General features: G+C 35.0%; 1 protein-coding gene and 1 long non-coding RNA gene across 2 annotated transcripts in view; one reads left to right on the top strand and one right to left on the bottom strand.

The window, feature by feature from the left end:
- Window positions 1-11692, top strand: part of sppl3 (signal peptide peptidase 3) — a 39515-nt gene that overhangs the window by 4148 nt on the left and 23675 nt on the right. The window lies entirely within an intron of this gene.
- The window catches only part of LOC130546143 (uncharacterized), an 8571-nt gene continuing 7347 nt past the window's right edge, over window positions 10469-11692 (bottom strand). The window contains exon 4 of the long non-coding RNA XR_008961747.1: window positions 10469-11020. This is a non-coding gene — a long non-coding RNA (uncharacterized LOC130546143). The remainder of the gene's footprint in view (window positions 11021-11692) is intronic.

Raw genomic sequence — 11692 nt, forward strand, 5'->3', positions numbered from 1 at the left:
TGGAATGCTCATATTTTAAAGAGCTGGTAAAGTCCAGGAAGATCAAATGTATGGCAGGGAATTTTTTTCTCAACAAATATCCTGGTTCACTCAGAAATATGTCACATTACGAAAGGGTTGTTAATGCATTGAGGTAAAAGAAACTAAAACCGAGCACTTAGTTCTGTTTTTTATATGACTAGAAATGTGAAATTAAAGGAACAGTTCACCCAAGAATTAGATTTTTTGCTCACATTCATGTTATTCTAACCATGTATGGCTTTTGTGTTTCCAAACAACACAACAAGGCTGTGAAAACCTCAAAATCTAATTCTGATATAATGATTAAAAGTTTAAAGGGGTCATATGACACGGCTAAAACGAATATTTTCTTTGGTTTTAGATGTAATGCAATGTGTATACACGATTTAAGGTTCAGAAACGCTGTATTTTCCACATACCGTGCATGTTTGTATCTCCTCTTTGCCCCGCCTCTCTGAAACGTGCAGATTTTTTACTAAGTCACTGATCACATATAACTAACACTGCTGTAAGGGCGTACTCGCATATATATCCCGGTTGCTCTCAACTGTGCCCGAGCGCGATTGTCCCCACTCCCCCGCTGGCCTGCGCTCACATTGCTCTTTACCATCCACACCCGGGCACGCTTTCATCATTACGATGCGACTGCTTCGAAGTAAACGTAAACAAAGCGATCCCTCTCAGCAGAACGGAATCCATAGCAATGTTCAGTTTGGTGTTTATTAGAGGTGTTTAACTTCATGCGAGCGCTGCACGGACCGATCTGTACATCTTTTTGCTCATGCACCTTGGTTCGATCTTAGCTTAATCTTTTTTTAATATATCTGATGTGATGTTTTCTAGTTTGTATTAAATTTGAGGTTTGGACACCTCTCTTGTGAACTAGCATAAGTGTAGTTTCTCCTTAAGGGTTTTGGGACTTTTCTATATTTATCCCCTGGCTATTGAACTGCTCTATAAAGCTGTATATTTTTAATGCCTCCAGGAGAGTCACACCCATGCTGATATATGACCATAATATATAAACGCACGAAGACAGATTAGTAAACTGCCCTTGGTATTTTCAACTTTTTGGAACACTAGAAATAAAGATTATCAATACCAGCATGGAAGAGAAATATTGGCGATCACCACACATGAATTTTCATATATAATCCTCAATATCACATTTGCATTGAATGTTAATGTATACAGCAATATCTGTAATTACGTCATAACGTGAGTTTGGAAAGCTTTGTGTTTGCAATGTACGTTTTAAGCAAACGGCACCTGTTGAGTTAATTTGAAGAGTTCACATAAAAGGCTACATTGTTGCACGTTGACTTGAGGATGCTTACATAGGGCCATGTGATTTCCATGTGATTACAGTGGTATGTGACCGGAAATTAGTCTGCCAACCCTGGCGTTCCAAGTGCTCACCGGCGCCATCTTGTGCAACTAGCGAATTTAAAAATAAAATGGAATTTGGGAAAAATAAAACGGATTTCATAGGGCCCACACGAAAAAGTGTGACTTTGGCTTGTGCATGTGTGTGTGATTTATGAAGGATGCTTTTGCTGCACAGCTTCGCTCAACATTTACACAATCTGAATCAGATGCGCACAATGACAAATTTTCTTTGTTCTTCAAAATATAATTAAATGTTTTAGGCACGATTTTCTGCTTCTGTGCAAAAGCATTTCTTGTGAAATGTCAATACATATTGGGAGTCAGGTGAGCAAAAGTTACCTTAATCTACGCAAAAGTATCTGCACTTGGTTGGAGGTGGGTGTTACTTTCTTTATGAAATTGACAGTATACTGTATATAAAACCATATGAACTTTTCTTCAATACACATTTTTTTTATTTTCATTGAATAAATGATTGAACATTACAATTTCCCCAAATTTCCCTAAATGCAGTTCTCCAAGCTGCATTAAATTTCAAAATCTTCTTTCCCAAACAACTCTTAAATTGAAGAACTCTGTGACTGAAAAGAAGTACAAATTATAAAATATAACTAAACATGTCACTTAATTTACCTTTTTCTTTTTTGTACTCATCTCACAAAAGTCTTAAGATAACAATAAAATACTTCAACTTTATTCTTGTCTGTTTCGGTTTATGAAACTAACATTACTTTATTTCATTTTTTCTGAAATGTAAACTAAATTGTCTTTATCTTGAGTCTTTAGTATTAAAAGAAGTGGGTTGATTTTTGCTGCAACTTCAATAAAAAAGTTACAAATCTTATGAGTGAATTCTACTCTAAAGATGTATATGTATTTGCAATTTTTTGTGTTAGTAAAGAATTCAATCAGATATATATCACATATATTGGTTGATTTATACATTTTCTTTTATTTTGGATTTTTAAAAACAAGTAGAAGTCGTGTTTAATGTCATTTTACCTAAGTGAAATGACCACAGTTTTTAACGTAAGACAAGGAATCAGGTTGAAAGGAATTCCGTTTGTTTTACACAGAGTGAACGACTTCAACATGAGTTTAGCATGTGTCAGAGTTTAGCATCACTGTTAGCATACATACCCCATGTAGACGGAGCAGCGAGAGATGAACTACAGTCTGTACAGTACATGATGCATTACATTTACATTTAGTCATTTAGCAGACGCTTTTATCCCAAGCGACTTACAGATGAGGGAAGCAATTGGAACAACATAAGGACAACAAAAGCATAAGTGCAAAAAAAGAAAATTGGTCTCATATAGCCTATCACAGTATACAGAGCTAAGGTTTTTTTTTTTAATATATAATATAATGATATAATTTTTTATATAATGATTAAAGGTTTAAAGGGGTCAAATGACACAGCTAAAACGAATATTTCCGTTTGTCTTAGTTGTAATGCAATGTGTATACACGATTTAAGGTTCAAAAACACTGTATTTTCCACATACCGTGCATGTTTGTATCTCCTCTTTGCCCCGCCTCTCTGAAACGAGCAGTTTTTTTACAAAGCTCATGGCTCTGAAAAGCGAGGTGTGCTATGATTGGCCAGTTAACCAGTGCGTAGTGATTGGTCGAATACTGCAAGCGTGTGACGGAAATGTGATGCCTCTTCCCATATTTGGAACATCAAGTTCCAGAGCAATTGTACTGACAGGTACGCCCACCTTACTTTCGTATACTTTTGGGTGGTCTTAGTCAAATCATACCACGAACTGACGTGGATTTGTGGGGGTGTGGTTACACGAGGCGTTACAGGCAGGTCTGGGTGAGCATTCGCTTTTAGATAGAATGAATCTTTTGTTCCGACACTTTAATTTTTGCAATTGTACGTGTCTAATACATGCATGGGCAACTTATAACACACCAAAGACACAGAAAAACACGTGTTCGCACAATATGACCCCTTTAATTTAAACCATTAATTTCACTATAATTTAAATCTTTGACATAGTCTTACTCAGTCAATATTAAAGATATCAAGTTTATATTATCACAGAATTATGTAGGATGATTTTATGTAAAGATTACTTTAGCTTGGTTTTCACAGCTTTTCAGCTTTGGACTCTCACAAATAGTGTGTTTTTATTAATTTTGTTGAAGAATATCCTGGTCACTGCTTTTTATTAAATAAAACTGAATGAGAACCCATGATGAGAACTGAATGATGACCATCAGGCACTACTCTTACAGAAGTCTGAACTTTAGTCTGTTCTATCAGAACAAATCTATCAGAAAACTTTAAATTTTGCACGATTCCTTTGCACTTTTACATTTTCGGACAGTTCGGCTAAACGTGTGGACTAAAACTAGTGGTAACCTAATGTTTAAAGATGCAGACATTGTAAACTACAGTAGATAAAGCCTCGACCAAAGCACTTAACCCTGAATTTCTTGAGGGTGACTGGAGATGCTGTTAGTGTAAATCCGATACAGTCGTTGAAAAGGGACCCATAATGAAATATGTGCTTGCATAGGTTTTAAAGCATTTTGCAAAGAAACAGTTCAGGGCCCGTATTCTTAAAGCTTCTAAGAATCCTCTAAGAAAGCTCTTAATTTAGCTTAAAAACTTCTACGTAGTAGTCTTAATTTAAAAGTCATTCAGGACCAATCTGAGAGCAACTCAAGGAAAAGACAAAAACTTTTATCTTAGTGAGGAGACGGGGCTGACACCGTTGCTATGTCTTTTGAAGACTGTGATTGGTTTGTTGGCCAAGAATCAGAATCAGAATCAGAAGAGCTTTATTGCCAAGTGTGCTTGCACACACAAGGAATTTTCTTTGGTGTTGGAAGCTTCTAGTACAGACATTCAACACAATGACAATACAATATAATACGATTTACAGTCTAAAAGATTCTAAATTGTGCATATATAAAATAAAGACTATTTTACACCAAGAAGGAAAAAAAGAGAGCTTTTAAGTATAGGGTCGTTAGTTTGAAATTGCACATGTATTTTTTCCTGTTTTACCGTACGCACACGCACGCACACACACACACACATATATATATATATATATATTGTGAAGAGTTTGGTTCCAAAATGAGAACTCTGTTTTTAAAAAAAATCAAAAATCATGTTGTTTTATTGTGCATTCCAATTAATATCATTCAAACTGCAGTTGGTTTGTTTTGATTTAAGCCATAATAACTAAAAAAATACAGCTAACTAACACAATAAAAGACAATAAAAACACGATAACATAATAAAAAACACGATTTTTGAAATTTTTTAAAAACGGAGTATCTCATTTTGGAACCAAACTCTTCATATATTCTTTTTTTTATTTACCATGCTGTTAATGTCAACGTATTTAATAGAAAATGAACAGTGACACAATAAGTTTCTGTAAGGGCTGTAATTGTTTGTGTGATTAGATTGTGACCGTTGTGACAGAACCAAATCATCTCTGCTACATAGTTGCATTTCTCCAGTTGCTAAATATGTTGATGTAGTGATTTTCTTCTACTGGCGCTATGGCATTTCTGCGCTGTCTTGGAGATGTTAGCGTGTCTCTAATAGGATCGGTCACAAACATGAACCCTGCACGATCTAATGTGTTGTGTCTTATTAACTCACTGTCATTCAATTTAATTTAATTTAATTTTATAGTGCTTTTACAATTTGCATTGCATCAAAGCAGCTATACAAGGACACCAAAACCAAGATAAACAAAAGTTGAACACACACAAAAACAATAAAAAAATCTGATAAACCTTAAAAGTAATATGGAAATTGTCATGCATTGCAACGCATATCTTCTTACTTTTTGTGTTTCGTCCATTTTCTCTCCTGCTAAAGAAACTCTTAAGTCTCTTAAATGTCCTCCTAAAATTTTGGACCTTAAGAGCTCTTTTAAGGGTTAAGATGCTTTATGAATTACTTTTTTCTTTACTAGGATCTTTTCTGTCATTTTAAGGGGAAACGCCCACATTTCTAAGAATTTTCTTAGAATTTTGTCAGTAGGAGCAACTCTTTGTGCTAAGATTTTTCATGAATACGGGTCCAGAAGAATAGTAATAACAAACGAACTTTAAAACATTGATGTTATCTATATAAGCTTTAAGGTTAATCTTTTAACTAACTAAAAACTTGTCTCTGCGTGTTTTGAACAACACTATTATTTGCATTGATACAGGTTTTGATCGTATTGATCTTTTGGCCCACATTCAGCCCACATTTGGCCCACATTCAGCTGTTGTTCTTTCAAACTTGTTTTGCTTTTTGATGAAGTACCATATGACATAGCCAAATCATAAAAAAACGATACACACACTGTATACAATAGTAGGTAGAGGCATGTCTCATATGACATCAGATCAGTTTCTGCCACTACATTTCTGCTATAGCCTGTTCGATTATTGGTTTTACTGGCTGTTTTGCTTACTCCGTGAGGGACACCATTTTCATGAATTTGCTAAAAGGGCCTCAAGGGGAACTTCAGTGAAGAACCTTGTTTTAAATAGATGGCTAATATCCGCAATAGAGCGCGATACGGTCTTCCTTTTTTCTGCGGCTTTGGGTCTTGTCATTCATTTTCCCCACAGGTATTTAAAAGAAAGTGTAAGCCTTTAAAAACACAGTTCTAAGCTTTGAACCAAGTCCAGCAAGCTCTGAGATGAAACGCAACATTGGATTCAAAGTAAACAAAATGTTTTTGAAAATCTGAAAAATGGGTGAAGGTATGAGATTGTAGTAGTCATGCTTTGATTTGAAGATTTACACAGAACAGGCGAAACCGTTATGGCCTCTTAAAATGAACTGGCTACAGACTTGGGCTTTTTGTCATGAAACGGGCAGCTATGGGCTATATTAGAATCTGTTCATCTTCTGTTGGTCGCATGTACACAATTCCATGTACTAAACAACTTGTCAAAGTATGTTTTGTGCATCCCGGCCACGAGTGCACCTTCTGAGAGAACAGTGACAGTCAGCTTTTGTGGGCGGAGTTTGGAGGAGAGACGTGAACTGAAATGGTTGTCAGTCAGAAAGAATTGCTTACATGGATGTTTTTTTTCTTTGAAGCATTTTGCGGTGTAGCCTATAATAATCCAACAGTTCTCGTTTATTCATATTAATAGCTTATAATATTGACTGACATTTTTTAATGCAGTGTTTTGTTGTAGGGGTACAGAGTACAGTACATTCTTTCAGCAGTCACTTATAGGGCCAATATAGGCTATTCAAGAAGGGAGAGCAGGCTCAATTTTTTGTTTTAATTTAGCCTACTAGTTTTGCTCAATTTTATTTTAAGTGATATTTTATTATATCGAAAAGCAAGACAAAATATAAAAAGCACATTTTGACCATTCGGTTTATGCAATAGTGAAAAAACTGGCTAAATAAATAGAAGAAATACGAAAAGCCATGTTCGGTGATCGGTATTCTGGCTTCATTTTAATTCGGCTTAGGCCAAGAATTTTCATTTCGGTGCATCCCTAGTATTAAGATGCATTTTGGTCGATCTTTCTATCAAATGGATGAAATAAGTGCACACAATTTACATATGAATGCGACTGGGGGCAGATAAACATACAGAGAGAAGCGCTTTTTATTTCAGCTCTGACGTTTACGCATTATGTCCATAGGCGATCTTTTGTGGCTGTTTAAACGCATTCCACCACAAGAGCGTCTACTTTCCTGTCAGGCTTTCTACTGTCCTATAAAATAGAAAAAGGCTAAAAGATAAATATAACTAAAAATGCAGTTATGAGCAGCAGGGTGTGTAATATGAGTGATTTTTTTTTAAATTTGTTTTCACTTAGATTATGACCATTTCACTAATAGCAGGGTCTGCCAACAAACATAAACCAAAAACACGCTTCAGAACAGTTTTAGAAGGTGCTTAAAAGTTTTGAGCAATGTATTATTACTAGGGGTGTGACGAGACACTTATCTCACGAGACGAGACGCAAGACAAGTCTTAGACTTTTTTAAAAGAAATTCTCAATGATGAAATACTGTATATAGGGAAAAAAGTCTTTTATTCACCTTAACACAAAGTGCAAAAAAATGTAGGCATTATAAAATTAACTCGTACTTTATGAAACACATTAAACTTCTATTTTAATGAATTATATTATTCGGTAATAAACAATATGTAAACACTGCAAAATGTTTTGTCACAAGCTCAAATGATTGGCAGTAATTGCACAAATTTATGCTTTGTTTTCTTAACAGGCGTAGCTTTGAGCTGTGGTTGATTTCTCAATATGCTTTAGCATAGTGCTCGTGTTAGCAGAGGTGGCGATAATATCACAATCCTCCTTCCTCCACTGACTGAACTCTCCTGTTTACATAGAAAAATGGTTGGAACAGTAATGAAAACAGGTCGCACCACAACAAAATGTGCATTCACACAAATGCTCCCAAATATATTTTGATGTTGCACAGGTTAAATTTAGTGAGCATATGCGACAAAAATGGTCGTAGTTTCGAGCCCAGCACTCTATCATGCCAATTGCGTCAGGAAATTGTGTTCTCGTGAGACCAGTCGGATCTCGCGAGATCTCGTCACACCCCTAATTATTACGATGAATTGGACTACTATCTTGTACCCTGAAATACACACTTCAAATCAGTGCACTTGACTGAGAAAGATTGAGTAAGAGACATGTCTTCAATAAATGTTTAATTTAAGCAATATTCTGTATCGCAATTAGATTTTATGAGATGATGGAAAAAAGAAAATCGGCCAAACATATCTGACCAAAAAATCGGTCTCATATATCGGCCACCGGCTGACCTGATTTAAAAAAATCGCCCTTATCGGTTGACCTCTAGTTTTGAATCAAAGAAATGTGACTCGCTTACTGAGCCATCTGTTGTTGAAAACTGGAATTGTCTTATCATTTGGCAATTTGTTCCTCAAAGTACTAAAAGAAAAGTTAATGAAACAATTAAGGAACTGGGATCACCGAAAGTAATTTTAATTTTTTTGGGATTCCCTGTTCAGGTGTCAGGTGGTTATGTGCCAGTGTGAGAGATGATAAATGAGGTAGTGAGATCTGGAGAGGGAGGAGCTGTGACATGGCACCGCTTCTGTCAGTTTGCCGGCAATAGACTGTGTTAATTCATTCAGACACGCATGTATTCACACAAATGAACAAGCAGAATGCTGGTGTTAGATGCTACATCAGATTGATTTAACAACAAATAAACTTTTCATAGTTTTTCATACGGTTATTGATGCATGGCATGCATGGACAGGCATTTTGTTAGTTACCTAGATTACTACTCTACATATTTAAATATACAATCTCTATCTCTTTTTTATTTTTAACTTGGTTATTGTGCAGGTACATTAAAAACTGTGTTCAAAACTTTATTCAAGTCATAACTCCTGGAATTGTATTGTATCTCTTGAAGAAGCAGTTAGGAACAACATAAAGATGCCAAAATTATCACACTATAGATTTGATGTTACTGCCAGTAGATTAAATAAAGAACTAAAATTAAATGGCAGTCAATTAAAGGTCAACTAAGCGATGTAAGTCGTTCCGAAGGTGTAGTAGAAGATTTTACTGTGAGATTGCTTTAATATTGTTTGAGTTTTTACTAGGGCTGCACGATAAATCACGATTAACAAATATTGTGTAAATCGACCTGTCTACAGGGTTTTTCCTGGCTCAAAATGAGACTGAGCTGGTGCCATCCTTATCTTGTACACACATGTACGTGTAGGCCTACTGTACCTTTAAGTGACTTAACCAAACACTTTACATATTAAAACATGAAAATTTGATGATAATGACAATTATTAAGTAATGAAAAATATTACTTTTATTCAACCAAACAGAAATGTTTTTCAATCAAATAAAGCGTTTTATCCTTTTCAACTAACTTTTCAGCCCACAATAGCCAACTAAACTAACCAGCCTTACTATATTTGCAAAGCTCATTCACACCCTGTGAATTAAACTGTTGAAACATTTCAGTAACTAGCGAATATAAAAAAAGTGATTTTATTATCGCAAACAATTGACTCCTTTGAACCAATTCGTTTAAACTGGCGAACTCGCTGTGTACAGTACAATGCTGATTGATGAGCCAACTGCACAGCTATAACATTATACAATGATGTATGCCACGTTAATTTAAGAAACATTTTTAGAAATTGAATGTACTTGGATGCAAAACAAACAATATTCACATGAAAACCCGTGAAACACAGTTAATACAGCTCCTATTAGCTCTTGTACTGTAACTATTCAGCGTCTCACTGGTGCTGATAATAACGGCGCCTCCTTTGTGGCGTAATGCCGCAGCTGCAGTTACAAACGACAGTCTGTTGACAGAATACACGCAGTGTTTTTTGTGAAGACACCCGACATAATTTTGGTGAGAGACTGAGCCTCCAATTTTTCTATGCAGGAAAAACCCTAGTCTAGAGCAATTATGATATCACAAAGTCTGCGATTATGTTTAGCGCTGTTTGTCTGTGAAGCATGGCTCTGTGATCGGTAGGAAATGCTGCTTGATCTGAAAGCAGTGCAAGTTTGAGTCGTTTATACCGTGCATCTAAAAAAGCAACACACGTCAAATATCATCTTTATAAATATACTTTATTGTCATGAAAATACCTGAGGATGCTTGAAGAACACACTGTAAAAAGGTTACTGTAATTTTTACAGTAACTTACTGGCAGCTGGGTGCCAGTAAGTTACTGTAAAAGTGTTTACAGTAAACCGTTTACAGTGTTTACGGTAATGTCTTTTCACAGTAATAATACGGTCTACTGTATTTTCATATATTTACTGTAATTACTTTTACAGTAATAATATTGTCTACTGTATTTTCATATCTTTACTGTAATGTCTTTTCACAGTAATACCACTATCTACTGTATTTCATTTACAGTACTAGAATTTATTTCCTAGTACAGAATCAATTTTTTTTACGATTTGGGTTTAACTTTAAACAAAATAAATTTTCTACCTGTAAAAAAACTATCTATTAACTAGTTGCAATAAAGTTGAAGAAACAGGTCTACTCACAGCAGTTAAAGTTTTATTTTTAACAGAATTTCATCTAAAAATACTCAGAAAACCAGGGAACAAAACAACAAAACAATGCATTGAGAACTGACAAAAAAAATTAAGGAAACAGAGTTAAAAACATACAAACCACTTAATGTTTTTACCAATGCCTATCTACAGGTTGTTGTTAAAATGTCATAGGTCAAAGAGCATACGGGTCACATGACAATAAACATGCCTGATGCAGTATGTCCGAAATGTAATAATACTACTCTCACAAAAACTATATAGAACATACTGTTTTAATGGTAGTTAGGTAGGTACTTAATTTAAATCTTTACATACTGTCGCAGTATGCAGTTTGGACAGCATAGGTCTCAGAATTCAAATCAAACGGCAAAAAAAAACATGTTTGTAGTGTTATCGTCAGTAGTGCTTTATTTCATTACTCAACAAGCTCGTTGATAAAAGATGCCACAAGGATTCAGGCTGGTGATTTTTCTTCTGTGTCTGGCTGATATGTGATTTTGATTGGCATTTGGTGCTATCAGGGTGTATTCTCAAAATGAACCTGCAAGCACAAGAAAAAAACACATTATTTAAGCATTATTTATAAACTGAATTTACATTACAATATTTGCATTACTGCTAAATGTATAAATATCAATATTTATAAACTGTTTATGAATGAAAAATGAATAAAATGAAGACACAATATTTTTTAAATACATTTAATTCCTAAATATTTAGGGAAAACCAGACCAAAATCTAACTGTTGAGTCGGGGCAGAGATTCAACTGACAGCTGTCAATTTCAGTATAATTTACAGTCAGAGGTGGGTAGTAACGCGCTACATTTACTTCGTTACTTTTACTTGAGTAACATTTTGGAAAATATGTACTTTTTAAGTAAAATTAAAAGTGTGTACTTTTACTCTTGAGTAAATTTCTCATAGAAAATCTGTACTTTTACTTCGTTACATAACTTACATTGCGTGACGTTCCTTCGTTCCTTCATTTTAAAATATGCTTTTTAAAACGCGTTGTTTATTTCAAGGTTGTCGTCTCTTTTTACGGGCATTCCCGAGTGATCGATTCTTTTGAGTCGATTCCTTTGAAAGCTTTAATTGAACAATGGGCAAAACCATTTGAATAGGCTAATGAATCAGTTCAAATGATTTGTTCAGTTCGCAGCACGATCTGAATCATCTGAAGCAGGATTACTCACTCCTCGTAGCGCGAAA

Source organism: Triplophysa rosa, linkage group LG22, assembly GCF_024868665.1.
Source record: "Triplophysa rosa linkage group LG22, Trosa_1v2, whole genome shotgun sequence".
NCBI classification, from domain to species: domain Eukaryota; kingdom Metazoa; phylum Chordata; class Actinopteri; order Cypriniformes; family Nemacheilidae; genus Triplophysa; species Triplophysa rosa.